Raw genomic sequence first — 9,848 nt, 5'->3', positions numbered from 1 at the left:
GGCATGTGGACTTCTTAGTTGTGGCACACAGACTTCTTAGTGGCAGCATGCGGACTCTTAGTTGTGGCATGCGGGATCTAGTTCCCCAACCAGGGATCGAACCTGGGCCCCCTGCATTGGGAGTGCAGAGTCTTACCTACTGGACCACCAGGGAAGTCCCCCTGTATCATTTTTTAATTTTCTCACTATCTCATAATAAAGTACATCTTTATGTCATACTTAACTAATGCAACCCAATAACAAACAAAAGCAAAATAGAATACCCAACTCCACCAGCTACATTGCTAGTAAAATTATTTTATTGCCCACGCTTCATAGAATTGTCAAATGCTGCTCCAATCTAAATCCTGCCATCTTGGACCAATGCAGCCTGTGGTGGGGGACTTGGAAGGCAGGGGACCCAGCCTGGGAGCCCAGCAGGCTTCCTGGGCCTGAGTGGGCAGGGCAAATGCCCTCTGCTGCTCCTCTCCTGCTCCTCCGGTCCTGGAGGGCCCCTCCTGCCTGCCTCTCTTGTTCTCCCCCAGCATCCTTCCTATGCCCCCAGGACCAATGTGGCCTGGAGCGGGCCTATGAGGGCACAGGACCCAGCCCGAGAGCAGGGCAGACTTCCCTGGCCGACTGGGCAGGGGAAACGCTTGGTGTGCTCCCCCCTGATTCAAGCCCCAGAGGGTCCCTCCAGGCGTGGGAACCCCTCTCCCTTCTCAGCCACCCCTCAGGGGTGCCAGTCGTGTCCAGCCTCCACTTCTCCACACCCCTCAGTCCCCGCACATCCTACTGGTTCACTTGGGGTTCCTCACATCTCCTTGGGCATTGAGGTCCCCCACCAGCATCTGGCAGGCACTGGTGTTGTGGGGAGACACTAACTCCAAGTCTTCCCACACTGCCATCTTGACTCTGCCTTGGAGGCATAAGAAGGAAGCCAGGATGAGAACAGGAGATGCAGGTGGGCGGGGCCCTCCAGGACTGAAGGAGTGGAGGGGGTCTGCCCTGCACACTCGGGCCCAGGAAGCCTGCTGGACTCCCAGGCAGGGTCCCCCGTCCTCTGAGACCAGAGGCACGCCTGGGCCCCTTCTGTTCCGCTGAGCCTAATCCCCATGCCCCCACACCCCCCAGGGCCTTTTCCAGCCCTGTGTCTCCTAAGCATAAGCCCCGCCCACTGCCCAAGCCCTGCCCCTGATTAGGCCAGGTCCTCCACAGCCAAGGCCTTTTCCACCTTTTTTTGTTGTTATTCTCCTCTTTTTTACTATTGTGGTTTTACCTTCTGGTTTGTTTCGTCTATATTTCTATTTTTATATTCTTTCTAACATATCTGTTAGTTTCCCAGTCTAATTTTATTTTTTACTCTTTGTTACTGTTCTCCTTTTTTTTTTTTTTGGCTGCCCCATGCGGCTTGCAGGATCTTGGTTCACAAGCTGGTGGTCGGGCCAAGCTCCTGCAGTGGGAGCTCCAAGTCCAAACCACTGGACTAATAGAGAACCTCAGACTCCAGGGGATATTCATTGGAGTGAGGCCTCCTGGAGGTCCTCATCTCAGCACCAAGAACCAGCTCTACCCAGCAGCCTACAAACTCCGTTGGAAGCCTCAGGTCAATCAACCAGTAAGACAGGAACACAATCCCACACACCAAAAAAAAAAAAGAGGCATGGCAAAAAAATATGTCACAGATGAAGAAGCAAGGTAAGAACCTACAACACCAAATAAATGAAGAGGAACTGGGCAAACTACCTGAAAAAGAATTCAGAATAATGATAGTAAAGATGATCCAGAATCTTGGAAACAGAATGGAGGCACAGATTGAGAAAATACAAAAAATGTTTAACAAAGATCTAGAAGAACTAAAGAACAACAAACAGAGATGAACAACACAATAAATGAAAAATACACCAGAAGGAATCAATAAGAGTAACTGAGGCAGAAGAACGAACAAGTGAGCTGGAAGACAAAATGGTGGAAATAACTGCTGAGGAGCAGAATAAAAAAAAAAGAATGAAGAGAATTGAAGACAATCTCAGAGACCTCTGGGACAACACTATACACACCAACATTTGAATTATAGGGGTCCCAGAAGAAGAAGAGAAAAAGAAAGGGTCTGAGAAAATATTTGAAGAGATTATAGTGGAAAACTTCCCTAACATGGGAAAGGAAATAGTCACCCAAGTCCAGGAAGTGCAGAGAGTCCCATACAGGATAAACCCTAGGAGAAACACACCAAGACACATATTAATCAAACTAACAAATATTAAATTCAAAGAAAAAATATTAAAAGCAGCAAGGAAAAATAAAAAATAACATAAAAAGGAATCCCCATAAGGTTATCAGCTGATTTTTCAGCAGAAACTCTGCAGGTCAGAAGGGAGTGGCAAGATAAACTTAAAGTGATGAAAGAGAAAAACGTACAACCAAGATTACTCTACCCAGCAAGGATCTCATTCAGATTTGACAGGGAAATCAAAAGCTTTTCAGACAAGCAAAAGCTAAGAGAATTCAGCACCACCAAACCAGCTTTACAACAAGTGCTAAAGAAACTTATCTAGGCAGGAAACACAAGAGAAGAAAAAGACCCACAAAAACAAACCAAAAACAATTAAGAAAATGGTAATAGGAACATACATATCAATAATAACAGTAATAATAGTAATAATAATAGTAACTGGATTAAATGTTCCAACCAAAAGACACAGGCTGGCTGAATGGATACAAAAACAAGACCCATATATATGCTGTCTACAAGAGATCCACTTCAGACCTAGGGACACATACAGAATGAAAGTGGAGAGATGGAAAAAGATATTCTATGCAAATGAAAGAAAGCTGGAGTAGCAATACTCATATTAGATAAAATAGACTTTAAAATAAAGACTGTTACAAGAGATAAGGAAGGATACTACATAATGATCAAGGGATCAATCCAAGAAGAAGATATAACAATTATAAATGTTTATGCACCCAACACAGGAGCACCTCAATAAATAAGGTAAATGCTAACAACCATGAAAGGGGAAATCGACAGTAACACAATAATAGTAGGGGACTTTAACACCCCACTTACCCAATGGACAGATCATCCAAACAGAAAATAAACAAGGAAACACAAGCATTAAGTGACACAATAAACCACATAGATTGAATTGATATTTATAGAACATTCCACCCGAAAGTGGCAGAATACACTTTCTTCTCAAGTGCACACTGAACATTCTCCAGGATAGATCACATCTTGGGTCACAAATCAAGCCTTGGAAAATTTAAGAAAATTGAAATCATATCAAGCATCTTTTCTGACCACAACGCTATGAGATTGGAAATCAATTACAGGAAAAAACTGTAAAAAACACAAATACATGGAGGCTAAACAGTGTGCTACTAAATAACCAAGAGATCACTGAAGAAATCAAAGAAGAAATAAAAAAATAAATAAAAACAAATGACAACAAAAACACGACGGCCCAAAACCTATGGGATGCAGCAAAAGCAGTTCTAAGAGGGAAGTCTATAGCAATTCAATCTCACCTCAAGAAACAAAAATCTCAAATAAACAATCTAACCTTACACCTAAAGCAACTAGAGAAAGAAGAACAAAGAAAACCCAAAGTCAGTAGAAGGAAAGAAATCATCAAGATCAGAGCAGAAATAAATGAAAGAGAAATGAAGAAAACAATAGCAAAGATCAATAAAACTAAAAACTGTTTCTTTGAGAAGATAAAATTGATAAACCCTTAGCCAGCCTCATCAAGAAAAAAACGGAGAGGACACAAATCAACAAAATCAGAAATGAAAAAGGAGAAATCACAACTGACACTGCAGAAATACAAAGGCTTACAAGAGACTACTACAAACAACTATATGCCAATAAAATGGACAACCACAAAGAAATGGACATATTCTTGGAAAGGTACAATTTTCTAAGACTGAACCAGGAAGAATTAGAAAACATAAACAGACTTATCACAAGTAATGAAATGGAAACTGTAATTAAAAATCTTCCAACAAACAAAAGTCCAGGACCAGATGGCTTCACAGGGGAATTGTATCAAACATTTAGAGAAGAGCTAACACTGATCCTTCTCAAACTCTTCCAAACAATTGCAGAGGGAGGAACACTCCCAAATTCATTCTACGAAGCCACCATCACCCTGATACGAAAACCAGAAAAAGATATCACAAAGAAAGAAAATTATAGACCAATATCACTGAGGAACACAGATGCAAAAATCCTGAACAAAATACTAGCAAACAGAATCCAACAACACATTAAATGATCATACACCATGATCAAGTGGGATTTATCCCAGGGATGCAAGGATTCTTCAATATATGCACATCAATCAATGTGATACACCACATTAAAATATTGAAGAATAAAAACCAAATGATCATCTCAATAGATGCAGAAAAAGCTTTTGACAAAATTCAACAGCCATTTATGATAAAAACTCTCCAGAAAATGGGCATAGAGGGAACATAGCTCAACATAATAAAGGCCACATATGACAAACCCACAGCAAACATCATACTCAATAGTGAAAAACTGAAAGCATTTCCACTAAGATCAGGAACAAGGCAAGGATGTCCACTCTCTCCACTCTTATTCATCATAGTTTTGGAAGTCCTAGCCACAGCAACCAGAGAAGAAAAAGAAATAAAAGGAATACAAATAGGAAAAGAAGTATAAAACTGTCACTGTTTGCAGATGACATGATACTATACATAGAAAATCCTAAAGATGCCACCAGAAAACTACTAGAACTAATCAATGAATTTGGTAAGGTTGCAGGATACAAAATTAATGCACAGAAATCTCTGGCATTCCAATACACTAACAATGAAAAATCAGAAAGAGAAATTAAGGAGACAATCCCATTTACCAATGCAACAAAAAGAATAAAACACCTAGGAATAAACCTACCTAAAGAGGTGAAAGACTTATACTCAGAAAACTATAAAACACTGATGAAAGAAATCAAAGATGACATAAACAGATGGAGAAATATACCATGTTCTTGGATTGGAAGAATCAACATTGTGAAAATGACTATACTACCCAAAGCAATCTACAGATTCAATGCAATCCCTATCAAACTGCCAATGGCATTTGTCACAGAATTGTAACAAAAAATTTTACAATTCGTATGGAAACACAAAAGACTCCGAATAGCCAGAGCAATCTTGAGAAAGAAAAACGGAGCTGGAAAAATCAGGCTCCCCGACTTCAAACTATACTACAAAGCTACAGTAATCAAGACAGTATGGTACTGGCACAAAAACAGAAATATAGATCAATGGTACAGGATAGAAAGCACAGACATAAACCCACACATATATAGTCACCTAATTTACGACAAAGGAGGCAAGAACATACAATGGAGAAAAGACAGCCTCTTCAATAAGTGGTACTGGGAAAAGTGGACAGCTACATGTAAAAGAATGAAATTAGAACACTACCTAACACCATACATAAAAATAAACTCCAAATGGATTAATGACCTAAATGTAAGACCAGACACTATAAAACTCCTAGAGGAAAACGTAGGAAAAACACTCTTTGACATAAACCATAGCAAGATCTTTTCTGACCCACCTCCTAGAGTAATGAAAATAAAAACAAAAATAAACAAATGGGACCTAATGAAACTTAAAAGCTTTTGCACAGCAAAGGAAACCATAAACAAGATGAAAAGACAACCCTCAGAATGGGAGAAAATATTTGCAAATGAAACAATGGACAAAGGATTAATCTCCAAAATATACAAACACCTCATGGAGCTCAATATCAAAAAAACAAACAACCCAATTAAAAAATGGGCAGAAGACCTAAATAGACATTTCACCAAAGAAGGCATACAGATGGCCAAGAGGCACATGAAAAGATGCTCAACATCACTAATTATTAGAGAAATGCAAATCAAAACTACAATGAGGTATCACCTCACACCAGTCAGAATGGCCATTATCAAAAAATCTACAAACAATAAATGCTGGAAAGGGTGTGGTGAAAAGGGAACCCTCCTGCACTGTTGGCAGGAATGTAAATTGATACAACCACTATGAAGAACAGTATAGAGGTTCCTTAGAAAACTAAAAATAGAACTACCATATGACCCAGCAATCCCACTACTGGGCATATACCATGAGAAAACCAAAATTCAAAAAGAGACATGTACCACAATGTTCATTGCAGCACTATTTACAATAGCCAGGACAGGGAAGCAACCTAAGTGTCCAGCAACAGATGAATGGATAAAGAAGATGTGGCAATATATACAATGGAATATTACTCAGCCATTAAAAGAAACGAAATTGAGTTATTTGTAGTGAGGTGGATGGACCTAGAGTCTGTCATACAGAGTGAAGGAAGTTAGAAAGAGAAAAACAAATACCATATGCTAACGCATATTATGGAATCTAAAAAAAAAAAGGTACTGATGAACCTAGTGGCAGGGCAGGAATAAAGACATAGACATAGAGAATGGACTTGAGGACACGGCAGGGAGGGGGAAGCTGGGGCAAACTCAGAGTAGCACTGGCATATATACACTACCAAATGTAAAATGGATAGCTAGTGGGAAGCAGCAGCATAGCACAGGGAGATCAGCTTGGTGCTCTACAATGACCTAGAGGGGTGGGATAGGGAGGGTGGGAGGGAGGCTCAAGAGGGAGGGGATATGGGGATATATGTATGCATATGGCTGATTCACTTTGTTGTAAAACAGAAACTAACACAGCATTGTGAAACAATTACACTCCAATAAAGATGTATTAAAATAAATAAATCCTGCCATCTTATTTCTCCTTCCTAATGAAAATGACTTTCATGATGTTCAGCTTCCTAATCATGCTTCAATCTGATTCGTCTGATGTTTAACATTAATGAGCACCTAGTATGATATTTAGTGATTGCTTACATCTTAAGTATACTTTGTATTTATATATTGTAACTTCTGAATACTTCATGGTAAACTGTTGTTACCAGTATTCTATTCAGCTCTGACATGAGCATGCCATCTTGATAGATATTTAAGAGGAAACTTAATCCCTTTAGAGTTGTTCCTTATTTCAATGTGCTGTGAAAGCAAATACACTGTATAACTTCCTTGGGCTTCTCAATCAAAATTTAAATAAAAATTAATACTTTCTGGGGACAGTCCAGTAGCTGTGGCAAATCTGCTATTCAGAATAAAGCCTGTAATAATGAAAATACTTTTAAAAAATAATACTGCAATAAGAGTAAAATGTTCCTAGTCTCCAAACTGAAGAAAACCTGAGACACTGTTTCTTGGCCATAGCCCCAAGCCATGAATTAGTAACCACCAAAACTGACGGATCAGAGACAACTGACCAGACGCTGATAGCAATTAATTGGAGGAACTGTCTCATCAGTACACATGCTTATGAACATCAGCCAATCTGTGACGACTCCTCATTCCTGAAAGCCAATCAACAACAGCTTTCACTCTGACATGCTATGGAAATTCAGCAAGTCAGCTACAGCCTCACTCCACTGACTACACTTTTACACTTTTTGAAAGACAGCCAGTCAATCCCTCAACACTCCTGCTTTGGAAAGCCCACCAATCCCTGAATCCCCCATTTCCCAAAACCTTGTTTCTTACTTTTTTTTGACTGATTTATAAGTATAGGCCTCCTTTGGTTAGTTTGATGGTCAAAGATGTACAGTATCAATTCCTTCCCTCATGCTATTCTATTCATAAGAGACAGATTCATTTCCCCACCCTCTTGAATCCAGATTGGCCTTGTGACTTGTTTTTGCTTATCAGCATGTGGCAGAAGTGCCAGGCCTACCTAGAAGTGTGGCAGCTTCCACTTTTCTTCTCAAAGCTGATCATCATGCAAAAAGTTCAACTAGTCTGAGATCCCCAGCTGTGAGGAAACCCAAGCTACTGGGAGTGAAACCCCACAATGCCAGACATGTGAGTGAAGTTTTCCAGACCTTCCAGCCTAGCCTCATCATTGGCTAAATGCTAGCTGAATGAGAGACTCCCAGCTAATAACAAGTAGAGCAGAAAAATCACCCACTCTATCTACAGAGAAATAATAAATTTTTGTTTTGAGGCATTAAATTTTAGGTGTTTTTGTTACATAGTAATAGATAACTGAAACAGAAAAGCAATAAATCAAGTTTTTGTTTCAGATGTTGTTTAGTTTCTTCTTTCACAGTAATAGTTCTGCTGTGTAATTGGCCCTTAGAAGTTTTGCCACCATTAACACTATAACGACAATTATTGGGGCTTCCCTGGTGGCGCAGTGGTTGAGAATCCGCCTGCCAATGCAGGGAACACGGGTTCGAGCCCTGGTCGGGGGAGACCCCACATGCCACGGAGCAACTAAGCCCGTGCACCACAACTACTGAGACTGCGCTCCAGAGCCCGCGAGCCACAACTACTGAAGCCTGCACACCTAGAGTCCGTGCTCTGCAACAAGAGAAGCCACCGCAATGAGAAGCCCGTGCACCACAACAAAGAGTATCCCCCACTCACCGCAACTAGAGAAAAACCCACGTGCAGCAAAGAAGACCCAGTGCAGCCAAAAATAAATAAAATAAAATAAATTTCTAAAAACAAAGAAAAAAGACAATAGCGAATTATAGAGAGGGGATTCAACGTTAAAAAGGTGGTCAGGGAAGGTCTCACTGAGAAAATGACATCCCAGCAAATAGTTGAGGAATGAGGAAGTGAACTTTTGGATATATGTGGGAATATATGATATGTGAATATATGATATATGCAATATATGTAATTGATATATATTTATAAAATATTTACATATCTATTAATAAATGAACAATATATGCTTATCAACCTGAAACACTGTTTCATGAAATAGTATTATTTCTATCCATGATGCATTTTATATTTTCTAATCAATTCTGTTCTATTTTACCCTTTTTCTTACTGATATGAACACTTATATAAGTCTTGGACAGATTGTAACAGAGTTTTTCTAGATAAGATTTTTTCTATTTTTTTCTCAATCCACTCTAAGCAATGCACTTTTCTTCAATGACAATAAAAACATAAATGTGCACGTCATACATTCAACAACTTTTTAGCACTTACTATGTACCAAGACCCAATGCACCCCCCCCCAAAAAAAAGCATTGAAGATGGAAGAAAAAATATATAGTATATACAAATACAATTGAAAAATATATAGCCCAAAAATGTTTTTGGAAAGAATACCCTCACTACCTATAGCACACTCTGTTTTATATTCTATTCCAACATTACACATGAAAACATTTTGTTCAAATGCACTGAAAGAATTTCACAACCTATTAGTAAGTGTTATTCCACAGTTTTAGGATCAAAGCTCCAGTAGTTACAAAGAGGAATGGGACTGGTAGGTCACAGAATTAGTACTCTCAAAAGCCAGTTTTTCAAACTTATGGTTACCAAGGGGGAAAGGGTGGGGGAGGGATAAACTGGGAGATGGGATTGACATATACACATTACTATATATAAAATAGATAACTAATAAGAACCTACTGTATAGCACAGGGAACTCTACTCAATACTCTGTAATGACCTATAGGGGAAAAGAATCTAAAAAGGAGTGAATATATGTATACGTACAGCTGATTCACTTTGTTCTACAGCAGAAACTAACACAACATTGTAAATCAACTATACTCCAGTAAAAATTAATTTTTTTAAAAAGAGTTTTCTAAGGACAAGAAGACACTAAAGTGGTAAGGAATGAACTAGAGAGGGGAGCATTCGTACCAATAAGCTTAATGATGACTGTCCTCTGTAGGACAAGATTAATGGTTGGAGATGCCGCTATGGAACTAGTCTCATGAATGTCAATGGAGATGATGGAATTTTGAAATA

General features: G+C 39.3%; 1 protein-coding gene and 1 non-coding gene across 2 annotated transcripts in view; both read right to left on the bottom strand.

Moving 5' to 3' along the window:
• LOC137767005 (zinc finger protein 33B-like) overlaps positions 1 to 9,848 on the bottom strand; it is a 101,662-nt gene that overhangs the window by 65,472 nt on the left and 26,342 nt on the right. The gene's annotated exons all lie outside the window — the stretch shown is intronic.
• Positions 82 to 154, bottom strand: TRNAG-CCC (transfer RNA glycine (anticodon CCC)). The gene has a single exon. It is a non-coding gene; the product is annotated as a tRNA-Gly (tRNA).

The sequence above is a fragment of the Eschrichtius robustus genome, chromosome 7, assembly GCF_028021215.1.
Source record: "Eschrichtius robustus isolate mEscRob2 chromosome 7, mEscRob2.pri, whole genome shotgun sequence".
NCBI lineage: Eukaryota > Metazoa > Chordata > Mammalia > Artiodactyla > Eschrichtiidae > Eschrichtius > Eschrichtius robustus.
This window is presented reverse-complemented; position numbering and strand designations above follow the sequence as displayed.